The sequence below is a fragment of the Aethalodelphis obliquidens genome, unplaced genomic scaffold (assembly GCF_003676395.1).
Source record: "Aethalodelphis obliquidens isolate GAN/ISIS:26980383/991018 unplaced genomic scaffold, ASM367639v1 scaffold61, whole genome shotgun sequence".
NCBI classification, from domain to species: Eukaryota; Metazoa; Chordata; class Mammalia; order Artiodactyla; family Delphinidae; genus Aethalodelphis; species Aethalodelphis obliquidens.
The window spans coordinates 2,988,493-3,006,462 of record NW_020838005.1 but is presented as its reverse complement, the minus strand read 5'-3'; positions in this window follow the sequence as shown (position 1 = coordinate 3,006,462).

The following is a 17,970-nucleotide window of genomic DNA, read 5'->3' as shown; positions in this document are numbered from 1 at the left end:
GTCTTATAGTTTTCTGCATACAGGTCTTTTGTCTGCTTAGGTAGGTTTATTCCTAGGTATTTTGTTCTTTTTGTTGCAATGGTAAATGGGAGTGTTTCCTTAATTTCTCTTTCAGATTTTTCATCATTACTATATAGATATGCAGGAGATTTCTGTGCCTTAATTTTGTGTCCTGCAACTTTACCAAATTCATTGATTACCTCTAGTAGTTTTCTGGTGGCATCTTTAGGATTCTCTATGCATAGTATCATGTCATCTGCAAACAATGACAGTTTTACTTCTTCTTTTACAATTTTTATTCCTTTTATTTCTTTTTCTTCTCTGATTGCTGTGGCTAGGACTTCCAAAACTATGTTGAATAATAGTGGTGAGAGTGGACATCCTTGTCTTGCTCCTGATCTTAGAGGAAATGCTTTCAGTTTTTCACCATTGAGAATGATGTTGGCTGTGGGTTTGTCATATATGGCCTTTATTATGTTGAGGTAGTTTCCCTCTATGCCCACTTTCTGGAGAGTTTTTATCATAAACGGTGTTGAATTTTGTCAAAAGCTTTTTCTGCATCTATTGAGATGATCATATGGTTTTTATTCCTTAATTTGTTAATGTGTTGTATCACATTGATTGATTTGCATATACTGAAGAATCCTTGCATTTCTGGGGTAAATACCACTTGATCATGGTGTATGATCCTTTTAATGTGCTGTTGGATTCTGTTTGCTAGTATTTTGTTCAGGATTTTTGCATCTATGTTCATCAGTGATATTGGTCTGTAATTTTCTTTTTTTATAGTATCTTTGTCTGGTTTTGGTATCAGGATGATGGTGGCCTCATAGAATGAGTTTGGGAGTGTTCCTCATCTGCAATTTTTTGGAACAGTTTGAGAAGAATGGGTGTTAGCTCTTCTCTAAATGTTTGATAGAATTCACCTGTGAAGCCATCTGGTCCTGGACTTTTGTTTGTTAGAAGATGTTTAATCACAGTTTCAATTTCATTACTTGTGATTGGTCTGTTCATATTTTCTGTTTCATCGTGGTTCAGTCTTGGAAGGTTATACCTTCTAAGAATTTGTCCATTTCTTCCAGGTTGTCCATTTTATTGGCATAGAGTTGCTTGTAGTAGTCTCTTAGGATGCTTTGTATTTCTGTGGTGTCTGTTGTAACTTCTTCTTTTTCATTTCTAATTTTATTGATTTGAGTCTTCTCCCTCTTTTTCTTGATGAGTCTGGCTAATGGTTTATCAATTTTGTTTATCTTCTCAAAGAACCAGATTTTAGTTTTATTGATCTTTGCTATTGTTTTCTTTGTTTCTATTTCATTTATTTCTGCTCGATCTTTATGATTTGTTTCCTTCTGCTAACTTTGGGTTTTGTTTGTTCTTCTTTCTCTAGTTCCTTTAGGTGTAAGGTTAGATTGTTTATTTGAGATTTTTCTTGTTTCTTGAGGTAGGCTTGTATAGCTATAAACTTCCCTCTTAGAACTGTTTTGGCTGCATCCCATAGGTTTTGGATCATCATGTTTTCATTATTATTTGTCTCTAGGTATTTTTTGATTTCCTCTTTGATTTCTTCAGTGATCTCTTGGTTATTTAGTAACGTATTGTTTAGCCTCCATGTGTTCGTGTTTTTTACGATTTTTTCCCTGTAATTCATTTCTAATCTCATAGCATTGTGGTCAGAGAAGATGCTTGATATGATTCCAATTTTCTTAAATTTACTGAGGCTTGATTTGTGTCCCAAGATGTGATCTGTCTTGGAGAATGTTTCGTGCACACTTGAGAAGAAAGTGTAATCTGCTGTTTTTGGATGGAATGTCCTATAAATATCAATTAAATCTATCTGGTCTATTGTGTCATTTAAAGCTTGTGTTTCCTTATTTATTTTCATTTTGGACAATCTGTCCATTGGTGTAAGTGAGGTGTTAAAGTCCCCCACTATTATTGTGTTACTGTCGATTTCCTCTTTTATAGGTGTTAGCAGTTGCCTTATGTATTGAGGTGCTCCTATGTTGCGTGCATATATATTTATAATTGTTATATCTTCTTCTTGGATTGATCCCTTGATCATTATGTAGTGTCCTTCTTTGTCTCTTGTAACATTCTTTATTTTAAAGTCTATTTTATGTGATATGAGTATTGCTACTCCAGCTTTCTTCTGATTTCCATTTGTATGGAACATCTTTTTCCATCCCCTCACTTTCAGTCTGAATGTGTCCCTAGGTCTGAAGTGGGTCTCTTGTAGACAGCATGTATATGGGTCTTGTTTTTGGATCCATTCAGCAAGCCTGTGTCTTTTGGTTGGAGGATTTATTCCATTCATGTTTAAGGTAATTATCGATATGTATGTTCCTATTACCATTTTTTTAACTGTTTTGGGTTTGTTTTTGTAGGTCCTTTTCTTCTCTTGTGTTTCGCACTTAGAGGAGTTCCTTTAGCATTTGTTGTAGAGCTGGTTTGATGGTGCTGAATTCTCTTAGCTTTTGCTTGTCTGTAAAGCTTTTGATTTCTCCATCGAATCTGAATGAGATCCTTGCGGGGTAGAGTAATCTTGGTTGTAGGTTCTTCCCTTTCATCACTTTAAGTATACCATGCCACTCCCTTCTGGCTTGTAGAGTTTCTGCTGAGAAATCAGCTGTTAACCTTACGGGAGTTCCCTTGTATGTTATTTGTCGTTTTTCTTTTGCTGCTTTCAATAATTTTTCTTTGTCTTTAAGTTTTGCCAGTTTGATTACTATGTGTCTAGGTGTGTTTGTTCTTGGGTTTATCCTGTATGGGACTTTCTGCACTTCCTGGACTTGGGTGGCTCTTTCCTTTCCCATGTTAGGGAAGTTTTCGACTATAATACTTCAAATATTTTCTCAGGTCCTTTCTCTCTCTCTTCTCCTTTTGGGACCCCTATAATGCAAACGTTGTTGCATTTAATGTTGTCCCAGAGGTCTCTTAGGCTGTCTTCATTTCTTTTCATTCTTTTTTCTTTATTCTGTTCTGCAGCAGTGAATTCCAGCATTCTGTCTTCCAGGTCACTTATCTGTTCTTCTGCCTCAGTTATTCTGCTATTGATTCCTTCTAGTGTAGTTTTCATTTCAGTTATTGTGTTGTTCATCTGTGTTTGTTCTTTAATTCTTCTAGATCTTTGTTAAACATTTCTTGAGTCTTCTTGATCTTTACCTCCATTCTTTTTCCAAGGTCCTGGATCATCTTCACTATCATTCTTCTGAATTCTTTTTCTGGAAGGTTTCCTATCTCCACTTCATTTAGTTGTTTTTCTGGGGTTTTATCGTGTTCCTTCATCTGGTGCATAGCCCTCTGCCTTTTCATCTTGTCTATCTTTCTGTGAATGTGGTTTTTGTTCCACAGGCTGCAGGATTGTAGTTCTTCCTGCTTCTGCTGTCTGCCTTCTGGTGGATGAGGCTGTCTAAGAGGCTTGTGCAAGTTTCCTGATGGGAGGCACTGGTGGTGAGTAGAGCTGGTTGTTGCTTTCTTGGGCAGAGCTCAGTAAAACTTTAATCCACTTGTCTGCTGATGGGTGGGGCTGGGTTCCCTCCCTGTTGGTTGTTTGGCCTGCCTCGACCCAACACTGGAGCCTACCTGGGCTCTTTGGTGGGGCTAATGGCGGTCTCTGGGAGGGCTCACACCAAGGAGTACTTCCCAGAACTTCTGCTGCCAGTGTCCTTGTCTTCACAGTGAGACACAGCCACCCCCTGCCTTTGCAGGAGACCCTCCAACACTAGCAGGCAGATGTGGTTCAGTCTCCTATGGCGTCACTGCTCCTTCCCCTGGGTCCCAGTGCACACACTACTTTGTGTGTGCCCTCCAAGAGTGGAGTCTCTGTTTCCCTGAGTTCTGTCGAAGTCCTGCAATCAAACCCCGCTAGCCTTCAAGTCTGATTCTTTAGGAATTCTTCTTCCCGTTGCCAGACCCCCAGATTGGGGAACCTGATGTGGGGCTCAGAACCTTCACTCCAGTGGGTGGACTTCTGTGGTATAAGCGTTCTCCAGTTTGTGTGTCACCCACCTACCAGTTATGGGATTTGATTTTATTGTGTTTGTGCCCCTCCTACCATCTCATTGTGGCTTCTCCTTTGTCTTTGGGTGTGGGGTATCTTTTTTGATGAGTTCCAGTTTCTTCCTGTCGATGATTGTTCAGCAGTTAGTTGTGATTCTGGTGTTCTTGCAGGAGGGAGTGAGAGCATGTCCTTCTACTCCGCCATCTTGAACCAATCCCCTCCAGTTTTTTTGTTTTTTATATATGATGTGAGGAAATGTACTAATTCCATTCTTTTACATATAGCTGTCCTGTTTTCCTGGCACCACTTATTGAAGATACTGTGTTTTCTCAATTTTATATTCTTGCCTTCTTTGTCGTAGATTAATTGAGCATAAGTATGTGGGTTTATTTCTGGGCTCTCTGTTCTGTTCCTTTCATCTATGTGTCTCTTTTTATGCCAGTACCATGATGGTTTGATTACTGTAGCTTTGTAGTATAGTCTGAAGTCAGGGAGCATGATAACTCCAGCTTTGTTCTTTTCTTCTTAAGATTGTTTTGGCAATTTAGGGTCTTTCGTGGTTCCATATAAATTTTAGGATTAGTTGTTCTAGGTCTGTGAAAAATGTCATGGGTATTTTGATAGGGATTGCATTAAATCTGCAGATTGCTTTAGGTAGTATGGACATTTAAAAAATATTAATTATTTTAATCCGAGAACACAGGATATCTTTCCATCTTTGTACCATCTTCAGTTTCCTTCATCAGTATTTTATGGTTTTCTGAGTATAGCTCCTTCACCTCCATAGTTAAGTTTATTCCTAGTTATTTTATTTTTTATGAGATTTAAATAGGATTATTTTCTTGCTTTCTCTTTCTGATAGTTATTAGTGTACAAAAAAGCAACAGATTTCTGTATATTAAGCTTGTATCCTGCAACTTTGTGAATTCATTTATTACTTCTCCAATAGCTTTTTGGTGGAGATTTTAGCTTTTTCTCCGTGCAATGTCTGTCATTTGCAAATAGTGACAGTTTACTTCTTTTTATAAGTTCTTTGGGAAGGTATCTGTTAAGGTCTTTGGCCCATTTTTAAAAAATTAGATCATTTGTTTTCTTTGTTGAATTTTAAAAGTTCTTTGTATATTTTGCAGAACAGTCCTTTATGAGATATGTCTTTTACAAATATCTTTTCCCAGTCTGTAAATTGTCTTTTCTTTCTCTTGTCAGTGTCTTTCAAAGAGCTGAAGTTTTTTATTTTAATGAAATTCAGCTTATCAATTATTTCTTTCACAGATCGTGCCCTTGGTGTTGCAATGAAAAGGTCATTGCCAAAAGCAAGGTCTTCTAGATTTTTTTCCTATGTCATCTAACAGTTTTATAGTTTTATGTTTTACATTTAGATCTGTGATCTGTTTTGAGCTAATTTTTGTGAAGGATGTAAAGTCTGTGTCTAGATTCATTTTTCTTCTTTAGCCTATTGATGTGATGGTTTACATTAATTGATTTTCTATTAATGTAATGGCCTTGTAATGAACTGGCCTTGCATACCTGGGATAAGTCCCACTTATTTGTGGTATATACTTTTTTTAATACATTGTTGGATTTGATTTGCTAATAACTTTTGAGGATTTTTAAGTTTATGTTCATGGGAGATATTGGTTTGCAGTTTTCTTACAATGTCTTAGTCTGGTTTTGGTATTTGATACCCCAAGTTTGGTATTTGGTATTATGGTATGCTGGCCTCATGGAATGCATTAAGAAGAATCCTCTCTGCTTCTATCCTCTGAAACAGATTCTAGAGAATTAATATGATTTCTTTATTAAATGGTTGTTATAATTCACCAGTGAACCCATCGTGGCCTAGTGCTTTATGTTTTGGAAGATTTTTAATTATTAATTCAATTTCATTAATAGATATAGGCCTATTTAAATGGCCTGTCTCTTCTCGTGTGAATTTTTGCACATCTTTTTTTTTTTTTTTTTGCGGTACGCGGGCCTCTCACCGTTGTGGCCTCTCCCGCTGCGGAGCACAGGCTCCGGACGCGCAGGCCTAGCGGCCATGGCTCACGGGCCCAGCCGCTCCGCGGCATGTGGGATCCTCCTGGACCAGGGCATGAACCCGTGTCCCCTGCGTCGGCAGGAGGACTCCCAACCACTGCGCCACCAGGGAAGCCCCTGCACATCTTATCTTTCAAGAAATTCATCCGTTTCGTGTAGACTGTCAAATTTGTAAGTAGAGAGTTATTCATAGCATTCCTTTATTTTCCTTTTAATGTTCATGGGATCTGTATTGATGTTCCCCGTTCATTTCTTATATTAATAATTTGTGTCCTTTCTCTTTTATTCTTAATTAGCCTAATGAGTGGTTGATTGATTTCATTGATCTTTGAAAAGAACTAGCTATTTGTTTCTTTTATTTTTCTATCAATTTTCTGTTTTCTATTTCATTGATTTTTCTTTTAGTTTTTATTAATTTTCTTCTGTGTAGTTTTGACTTAATTTGTTCTTCTTTTTCTAGTTTCCTAAGATGGGACCTTACATTATTTATTTTAGATCTTTCTTCTTATTTTAATACATGCATTCAATAGTATAAATGTCTCTAAAGCACTGCTTTCACTGCCTTCCACCGATTGTGATTACTTATGCTTTAATTTTCATTTAGGTCAAATATTTTTATATTTCTCTTGAAATTTATTTGTTGACCCGTGTGTTATTTAGAAGTTTGTTGTTTAATCTCTGAGTCTTTTGTGATTTTCCGGCTTCTTTCTGTTATTGAATGCTATTTAATTCCACTGTGGACTGAGAGCAGTTATTATATGACTTCTATTCTTTTAAATTTGTAAAGGTATGTTTTAGGGCCAGAATGTAATCTAGCTTCGTGAATGTTTCATGTGAATTTGAGAAAAATGTGTATTCTGTGGTTTTGCATGAAGCAGTTTATATCCAGTTGAACAATGGTGCTGTTGATTTCCACTATGTCTTTAATGGTTTTCTGCCAGTCTAATCTGTCCATTTCTTACAGAGGTGTGTTGACATCTCTGACCATAATAATAGATTCATCTATTTCTCCTTGCAGTTCTAGCTGTAAAGTAAAAAGCTTTTTTTAAAATTAATTAATTAATTTATTTTTTATTTTTGGCTGTGTTGGGTCTTTGTTGCTGCACACGGGCTTTCTTTAGTTGCAACGAGCGGGGGCTACTCTTCATTGCAGTGAACAGGTTTCTCATTGCGGTGGCTTCTCCTGTTGCGGAACATGGGCTCTAGGAGAGTGGGCTCAGTAGTTGTGGCGCACGGGCTTAGTTGCTGCACGGCATGTGGGATCTTCCTGGACCAGGGCTCGAACCCACGTCCCCTGCATTGGCAGGCAGATTCTTAGCCTCTGTGCCACCAGGGAAGTCACCATTCCTTTACTTTTAATCTATGTTTGTTTTTCTGTTTAAAATAAACTTTTTTGTAGGTAACATGTAGGTGGGTACTGTTTTTTGATTCACTCTGACAATCTCTGTCTTTTATTTGGCACATTTAGGCCATTTGTGTTCAAAGTGATTATTAACATAGTTGGATTAATATTTACCACATTTATCACCATTTTCTTTTCTTTTTATTCAGTTTATTTAAACTAAAGAAATAAAAACAGTTTACCCATTTCTCCTACCCCTGTATTGTGCCTCTGGTGACCACCAGTCTCTTCTCTGTATCTATGAGCTTGGTTTTATTTATTTATTTATTTATTTGATTCTACATAAAAGAGAGATCATATGGTAATTGTCTTTCTCTGTCTGACTTATTTCAGTTAGCATAATGCCTTCAAGATACATCCATATTGTGGCAAATGGCATGATTTCATTCTTTATTATTGCTGTTGCTTGTTACTGTTTTCTGTTTTTTGCCCAGGTTCTTCCTATTTTTGTCTTCCACTCTTTTCCTGTCTTATGTAATTTTTTTTTTTTAAGTAATGTGTAAATACCTGAATAACTCTTTTTCCAAATGTATTTATTTATTTATTTATTTATGGCTGTGTTGGGTCTTCGTTTCTGTGCATGGGCTTTCTCTAGTTGTGGCAAGCAGGGGTCACTCTTCATCGCGGTGCACAGGCCTGTCACTATCGCGGCCTCTGTTGTTGCGGAGCACAGGCTCCAGACGCGCAGGCTCCCAGACCAGGGCTCAAACCCGTTTCCCCTGCATTGGCAGGCAGATTCTCAACCACTGCGCCACCAGGGAAGCCCTGTCTTATGTAATTTTATTGGACAGTTTATATGATTCCATTTTGTCTTCTTTCTTAGCATATCATTTATACCTTTTTCCCTCTTTTTTCAGTGGTTGCCCTAGAGTTTGCAATATACATTTACAATTAATTCAGATCTACTTTCAAATAACACTGTACTGCTTCCCAGGTAGTATGAGCAACTTATAATAACAAAATAATCCTAATTCCTCCATCCCTTCTCTAGTATTATTTATTTATTTATCTATCTATTTATTTATTTAGGGCTGTGTCGGGTCTTTGTTGCTGCACGTGGGCTTTCTCTAGTTATAGCGAATGGGGGCTGCTCTTTGTTGCAGTGCATGAGCTTCTCATTGCGGTGGCTTCTTTTGTTGCAGAGCACGGGCTCTAGAGTGCAGGCTCAGTAGTTGTGGCGCACGGGCCTAGTTGCTCTGCGGCATGTGGGATCTACCCGGAACAGGGCTCGAACCCATGTCCCCTGCATTGGCAGGCGGATTCTTAACCACTGTGCAACCAGGGAAGTCCCTTCTCTAGTATTATTGTTGTCATTTATTTCACTTACACATGAGCATATATACATCGTTGATATTATTATTATTTTGAACAAACTGTTATCTGTTAAGTCAGTTAAGAATAAGAAAAATACCTTTTTATTTCACCTTCAGTTATTCCTTCTCCAATGCTTTTCCTGTCTTTCTGTAGATCTGAGTTTCTGACCTATATCATTTTCTTTCTCAAGAAAAACCCTTCTTGCAAGGCAGGTCTACTGGAACAAATTTCCTCAATTTTTGTTTGAGAAAATCTTTATTTCTCTTTCATTTTTGAAGAATAATTTCACAGTATACAGAATTCTAGATTTTTTTTCCTCTCAACATTTTAAATATTTTACTCTCTTCTTGCTTTCATGATTTCAGAGGAGAGGTCACTTGTAATTCTTATCTTTGTTCCTCTATAGATAAGGTGTTTTTTTCTTTAGCTTAAGAATTTTTTTCTTTATCTTTGATTTTCTGTACTTTGAAAACAATATGCCTTGGTGTCATTTTATTTTGTTTTGTTTTGCTTTTTAAATTTTATTCAATTTTATTTATTTTTGGCTGCATTGGGTCTTTGTTGTGGCAAGGATCTTTCGTTGTGGCCTGCGAGCTTCTCTCTAGTTGCGGCGCGCAGGCTCCAGAGTGCGTGGTCTTTGTAGTTGCAGCACGCGGGCTTAGTTGCACCGTGGCATGTGGGATCTTAGTTCCCTGACCAGGGATCAAACCCCTGTCCCCTGCATTGGAAGGCAGATTCTTACCACTAGACTACCAGGGAAGTCCCTGTTTTGTTTTGCTTTTTTTTTGCGGTACGCGGGCCTCTCACTGCTGTGGCCTCTCCCGTTGCGGAGCACAGGCTCCGGACACGCAGGCTCAGCGGCCATGGCTCACGGGCCCAGCCGCCCCGCAGCACGTGGGATCTTCCCAGACCAGGGCACGAACCCGCGTCCCCTGCATCGGCAGACGGACTCTCAACCACTGCGCCACCAGGGAAGCCCTTGTTTTGCTTTTATCCTGCTTGGTGTTCTGCGTTTTTTGTATCAGTGATTTGGTATTTGACGTTAATTTAGGGGAAAACTCTTCGTCATTATTTTTTTCAAATATCTTCTTTCCTTTTTCTCCTTTTTTCTCCTTCTGTTATAAACTGTGTATGTTACACCTTTTGTAGTTGTCCTACAGTTCTTTTGTAGGTTCCCTAAACGGGAAAACGATGAAGGAAATCATAGCAAGGCACATCCTAATTATGTGGCCAAAAAAAAAAAGTGATAAAGAGAAAATCTTAAAAGTGATAGCTAAGAAATGACACACGACTTACAGAGAGACAAAGATAAGAAAACAGCAAACTCCTCATTGAAAACTATGGAAGGCAGAAAGTATTGGAATTTCTTAAAAGTGCTGAAAGCAAAAAGTCTACCTAGAATCTATATCCAATGAAAATTTCCTTTAATAAATACATTACAAGATATCACATCATCATTAAATATGCCAACATCATAATAGCTACTGTTTAAACGCCAGGAAGTTTGCCACGTAAATTACTTCAGTTGATCCTCACCACACCCTGTGAGTTTAAGTATCGTTATCAGTATCATTTTACCAGTGAGGAATCTGAAGCTTAGACACATTGAGTAGCTTCAGCAAGGTTATAGAGGACTAATCAAAAAGCCAGGATGTATTCACTCAATCATTCAATAAAATATTCTTTGAGCACTTCTCAAGTGCCAGGCATGTTTTGGCATCCCGATCACTGCAGTTAAGAAGGCCTCTTTATTGTAGCTTCCTATCTCAGTAGCGAGACAGGTAATTATCAAGTGTGTGATTGAAATAACTTCAGATAGTAACAAGCACCAAGACGTAAATAGAAGGTCAGCGGTTGGTGATTAAGACTAACTGAAGGATGTGGACTAGATTTAGTCTGCAGAAAACTTTCTGAGGAGTAGACATTTGAACGAAGACATAAAGGAGCAGCCTTGTGATGACCAGAAACTTGGCATGCTCAGAGCACAGGCAGGAGGCCTGAGAATGGCAGCAGAAGGCCCAGACGGGAGCCCTAGAAGAGGAAAAGGGGGCTAGAGACAACGGCCTGTTCTTTAGCACTTGGTAAACTGCATTAGGGTTTCCTTGATGTTGGGAAGCAGATTTCAGTGAAGGCAAAGTACATTACTGAGGAAAGCCTGAATCACTCCCAACTGCCCTGGTAAATGTCCCTTTCCCATATTTATTATGATGAGAAAAGCCACATGCAAGTGAGTTCCTAGTTAGGGGGGCAGGACATGTGGTCTAGCCGGGGCCACTTTGGGGGAAGGCCTGAAGATGAGTCTGTACCATAAAACGTTATTTACCATGAGGGGACATTTGTGAATTACGTGTGAGTTAAGCTGGGTCTAGATGCCAAAGAGTTTGTAGATACAAATGTGGATGTATACACATTGCCTTCATCCAAACCCAGTTAGCTAATACATCAGGTAGAAGGTGGTGTCACACATTTACAATAGCAGCTAAAGTTATTGTGTACTTAATATGAGCCAGGCTTTATAGGTACCTCATATAGATAATTTTCTATTTAGTTCTCTCAACAATCTTACAAGTTAGGTATTATTACTATTTTACAAATGAGAAAACTGAGACACTTGCGAAGTACCATACACAAGATGACAGTGATAGAACTAGTACTCGAACCCAGAACCATTTGACTGCAAAGTACAAACTCACCGCTACTATGCTCCCTTTTCATTTTCACACATATGTGAATGAAGTGGCCAGTGTATTCTGGTTGTTATCTAGTTTCTTGGCCTCCAAGGCACTGTCTAGAAAAATGGCTCCAGTTGGGCCAGATTCTTCTTTCCCCGGATTTACAGAGATCCCACCTGGACACACCAGCTGCACTGCCAGGCATCCTTTCTTCAGAACTTTTTACTAATCACAGAGTTCCTACTTATTAGTTATGGGGTTATGCGAAGTTTAGTCTATGAGGTGTAATTATTTAGCATTTGACTTGTAGGAAAGGATTGGTTTCCTTTCAAATGCTCAAAAAAAAAAAAAAAAAAAAAAAAGCTGGCTGCCCGTGCATTCATCCGGGGAATGATTTCTCTGAAATTATAGTTTTACTTTCCTGTCAAGAGAAAGAGCCACAGTTGTTATCATGCAGAAAATATTTTGCCTTGATCCCTGAAGTTTCATCGAGTTTGAGAACTCTGCAGTGTTATTGCTTTTGGAAAAATAAGGACCAAATGATATAAATCAGTCAGGAAATGGACGTACTGATCCACAATTTTGGGAACTGCTTTGGCACCTGTAATATTGATATCTAAATTAGGATCTTAAGGGAATTCCCTGGAGGTCCAGTGGTTAAGAATCCGAGCTTTCACTGCTAAGGGCCTGGGTTCGATCCCTGGTGGGGGAACTAAGATCCCACAAGCCATGTGGTGCAGGGCCAAAAGAAACAAACAAAAATAAATTAGGATCTTAAGCTTGTGGCACTAACAAAGCTTTGTCTACACCCTTTCTGGTGGATACTGTGTATTCAAATTTTAAATGTAGTCTATTGATCTAGAACTTTCACTTTCAGGAAATTGGCCTAACAAAATAATCAAAGAGTCTGTACATGGATAGTCATTGCAGCATTATTAGCAACAAAAAATTTAGAAAAAAAAAACTAGATGCGGCCAATAAAGTCAGTTTAATATGCGATGGTAGATCCTTGTAATACAGTCATTAAAGATGAAAATGTGTATCAGTGATGGGAAAATGGGGGCCATAATGTGAAAATAGTTTACAGAACAGTATGAATAGCGCTCCATGTTTTGTATATGTGAAAGCAAAACAAATGATCTCTGAGAGGTAGAACTGTGGATGGACTTTTTTTTCTCTTTACTGGCAGTCTAAAGTAGTGGTAAGACTGTGGGCTCTGGAGATGACCAACTGGGCAGTATTTACTAGCTGTGTAGCTCTAGGCAGGTTACTTTGAGAAAATTAATTTATGTAAAATCCTTAGTACAGTGCAATTATCATCATCGTCATTACCATTATAAAATGGAAATTAAGTAAAAATACAGATGTCTTTAACCTCAGAGAGGCATTGTGTGTAATGTAGCGCAAAAAACCATGGGACCTGGAGTAAGAAAAACTGGGTCCCATGTCCAGGCTTACCTGTGGTGAGACACTGGGCGAGTTACATCCTCTCTGAGCCTAATCAAGGGTCGAACAGGGATAGTAACCCTCTCTCACTATCTCAGGGATATAGTAGGGATCAAATGGAATGTTTCTAAGAGCGCTACATAAACCATGATGTACTCTGCAAACTATTTGATAATTATTAATTATATTGAGTATGAATTCCATATCATACCCAATTACAAATAATTTTGCCTTGTTTTGGCCCTAAGTCTAAAGCAGAGGTGTAAACTTAGTAGTTTCAGAAGGAAGAGAAGTAAGTAAACATGGTAGAATAAATTGAAGAATGAGCTGTTGAGAGGCCTTCTCATCCAGTGACCAAATCAACTTTTCTGCAAGATCGGTCATCATTTGCTGCCAGTTGAGAGTGAAGGGAGGCTAAGAGGAGGAAAGAACTTTATAATATTTTCTTAGACTGGCAGGGTTCCAGGTGTGGCATTACACCACATCCTAACCACCTTGTTCTTTGCCACTTAAGGTAACAACTACATAACCTGATCAGTGGATTCTTTCAGGCGTTACTAAGTAAACTGTGGGCAGCAAGAGTTTGATCTAGGTTGGGGCTAATAAATTAACATTTTCAAAGATACTGTGAGGAAGCAAAATGTCACTTGGAAAACTTCAAATTATGGTGCTTCATTCCGCGGACTCTGCTGAGAGATTCAGAGAATAATAAAATAATACATTTCAGTTCTCAAAAGGGACATATATTACAGTTCTCTTTGTAGAGTGACTCACAGCTAATGTGACCCTTGACAGAACAATTTTATATTGTGTCATCTTTCAAATGAGGAGTTTGGTTTAATGACATTTGAGTTCCCTTTAAGCAATAATTATTGATGTATATAGATCAAGATTAATTAATGCTAATGGGGCACATTATTTGATATTTTGGACTGAATACTTCACCTATAACAATTTTTCCCTCTTATAACCTTAATGGAGTTCAGAATTAGAACACCACTAATAGAAATGAGAATGCAATGAAGGAATAAAATGATTCATAATAAAACCATCAAACATAAAAATGAACATAAAATAAGTTTTTCTCATTTTAAGTTGGAGAAGGACTTTCTAACTATAAATAACTCTTTGGTTTGACTATGAAATAATAAATGAAAACCCAGTTTATGGTATTTTGTTAAAGTAGTCTGAGCAGACTAAGACAAAAGATAAGAGAATGTTATGAATAACTGTGCTCATAAATGTGACAGCTTAGGTGAAATGGACAATTTCCTTGAAGGGCAAACTGCCAAAACTCATTTAAGAAATGATAGATAATTTGTGTAATTTTATGTCTTCAAAACAATTGACTTCAGATAACAACCTTTCAATAAGGAGGCCCAAGTGGCATCACTGGTGAATTCTACCCAACATTTAAGGAAGAAATTATATGAATTCTATCTACAATCTTCAATAATATAGGTGAGGAGAGAAACATTTTATGAGGCATTACACTGACCAATGACATTAAAAAGTAAGGAAACTAGAGATCAATATCTCTCATGAAACTTGAAGCAAAAATACTGGTTCCACAATTAAAAATCAGTGTAATTCACCATGTCAACCTTACGAAGAATGATCATTTTAATAGATGCAGAAAAAACATCTGACAAAATCCAACATCCATTCATAATTAAGAACTCTCAGAAAACTAGGAGTAAAAGGGAATTTCCTCAACCTGATAAAGACCATCTACAAAAATCTACACCTGATACACTTAATGGTAAAAGACTGCATGCTTGCCCCCTAATACTGGTGACAAGGCAAGGATGTGTCTGATATCACCACTCCTTTCACCATCATACTGGAAGGTCTAACCAGTGCAGCAAGACAAGAAAAAGAAATAAAAGGCGTTGGAAAGGAAAACTGGAAAGACTGGAAAAAAATAAAACATTTATTATAAATAATAATCTGCAGACATGACTACGTAGAAAACTTTTAAAAAATCTACATAAGTGAATCTGGCAAGGTGTCAGGATACAAGGTCAAAATACAAAAATCAATCGTATATCTAGATATTAGCAATGAACATTTTGGAAATTGAAAATTTTTAAAGTACCATTTACAAAAGCACACACAAAAAAACCGATAAAGTACTAACAATATATGTGCAAGATCTGTATGCTAAAATCTAAAAACACTGATAAAAGAAATCAAAGACCTATATAAATGGAGCAACATGCTGCATTCATGGATTGGAGGACGAATATTAAGAGGTTCACTCTCCCTGAACTGGTCTATGGATTCAATGCAATCATTATCAAAATCCAAGCAGGTGGTTTTGTTCTTGTCAGCAGGCTGATTCTAAAATGTACATAGCAAGGCAAAGGAACTAAAATTAGCAAAGCAGTTTTCAAAAAGAACATAGTTGCATTACTTATGCAAAGCTACAGTGATCACGCAGTGTAGTATGGGTGAAAGCTCAGACGTATAAACTAATGGAATAGTTCAGAAATAGGCTAATGCTGTGTCAACTGATTTTCAACAAAGGTGCAAAGAAAAATGAACCTCAATCTATATATGGTACATATATAATTTTTATATGTAAACATATACAAAAACCAACTCAAATCAATCAGACGTAAATATAAAAACTGAAAACTATTAAACTTCTAAAAATATTAAAAATTTTGTCACCTTAAGTTAGGCAGATTTCTTAGATATGACACCAAAAGCATAACCCATTAAAGAAAAAGTTGAAAAAGTGGACTTCTGTGAAAATTAAGAATTTCTGCTCTTCAAAAAGCTCTGTGCAAAGACAAACCTCATACTGGGAGAAAATATTTATAAAGCATATGTGATAAAGTCTGGTATCCAGATTATAGAAAATAATATCTGACTAGAAACATGTAAACACAAATTGGGTTACCATTTTTGACTTTTTCTGATTGACCAAGATAAAACACGAGGTTTTTGTCCATTATTGAGAGTGTGAAGATAGGGGTGTATTTGTGATGGAACTTCCATTTTTGGAACAGAAATTTGACAATATGTACCAAATCTTAAATACACCCATATCCTTTAATACAGTAATTACAGTTCTAGGAGTGTATCCTAAAAATCTTACACACCAAGGCTGGTATGTATGGTCACTATTCCAATATTTCCACTTGCGAAAATGAAAATAAACATCAATCTTGGTAACAGGCACTAGTTAAATAAATAAAGGATCAGCCACAGATTATGAGGCTATTCAGAGGGGAAATCTGGCTTAAAGTATGCCCAGAAGAGAGAGAACAAAAGAATTCATACAAATGTGAATGGGAGTTTTCTCTGCATGATTAACTGCTGGGGTATTTTTTCTTTTTTTGGTCTATCTGAAGAACATGTATTCAGAAGGCAGAAGTTACTTTTTTTTTTAAAGGAATTTAGACATTCCAGAGTTAAATCAGCATAAGCGTGCAACATGAAAGTCCTGGTCTCCTTGTTAAGGAGAAAGTGAACATGGTACATAAGGATCTGATTTTGCAAGGGGAAGGGGGCAGACTGAGTTATCTATGACTGAAAGGGCAGTTCATAATTCTCTTCCAGTTTCATTTTTGCTACTTCTCCCGTAAGGTATGACCATGACAGCATAGTTGATATTTGGGTTCCCCCTCCATCACTCACTCCAGGATCATGTTGAATAGCGGTTTTATTTGGGCATAAATACACTTCGGACTTTCCCTTTATCTGGTTCCCAAATTTGGTTTTTAATAATGAAGCTCTTTCAATATAGAAACAGAATCTCATTTATGCATTCTCAAAAATACAAAAATTGTGTTGGTCAAGGCTTAACTGGTGTCCCCTAGTGGGAAAGTCCTCAAATAACTGGCTGCTGTTCATGTAAGTGCAGAACATTTTTAAAAGGTAAATAAATACTAGCTTTCTCCCTTTAGGCCAGTTTAATTATTTTTGTTTGCCAAATTGCTCCTTTTGCAGGAAACTAAATTTTGTAGTGCCTTCCTTTTTATAGGTAGGTGCTAAGGTGGGCCTTTTCATACGTATTATTAACTTTAAGCCTGCAAGGTGGGCGTTCATTTCTTACACAGTAGGTCACAAAGTTCAATACCATTATGCAATAACATGTCAAGGAGACAAAACTCAATTTATCATTACACTTAAAACCAGCATCTGAGAACCTCAAGACTTTGTAAATTCTCTAAGCTTTTGATTAACACCAAAGAGTGAGACATAATGTCTTGACCTTATATGCAGTTACAAGATGAAGCGGAACAAGTTTCCAAGGCTTTCTGGAGAGGAGGGGTGTGTAAAAAACCTCTTTTAACCATGGTGTCTCTCTCACACACACACAAAGCTTTAATTATCAACCGTCTGAACAGATAAGTATCTAAAATAGTAATGCTCTCAAATACTACAGTAAAATTGACTCGATTCTTTATTACCTAGCATAAACCTGTCTTTTCTTTCTTTTTTAGGGGTAGGGGTTGGGCTTGGCTTTGTTCTTCCAGAAGTGCACATTACTATCCCCCCTTGAATTTTTATGCGGTAGAAAGAAGATGCTGAAGCAGTGTTCCCCAACAAGGTAATGGTTTAAATTTCACTAAAATACTTCTATCAGTAACTGTTTAGCTTTCACAAATAATTTTCCAAGAACCAACATGTTACTTGTATAAATACTGTTACAAACTAAAAGAACCTCAGTTTTATTATTTTTAGTTTTCCTTAGGAATGTCTGTGAACAGAATAATCCTCACATTGAAGGTTGTTTTTTAAATCCTCACTTAATTTGAAAGGAAAAAGAGTGTGTGCATGTACTTTTCTATTCCAAAGTCTCAGGGCTTCACAGAAGAAAGCTTAATATCCAGTAGTTAAGTTATATAAACATGAATTTATACAGATACAGATTTATATAACTATTGCCCAGCCACTAAATCAAGATCAAGAGATTAACAGAATGAAAGGTTTTTTTCCTACCATAACTTTTCAAAAAGGTTAAGACAGAGGGATAGAATATGTATATATTTGTAGGTGTCAAGAGAATAGGAGAATACAAGCAACTTGACAAGACTAAGTGTATTCTATAAAAGATTAACCACGACCATGAGTGGCTGGGCTTA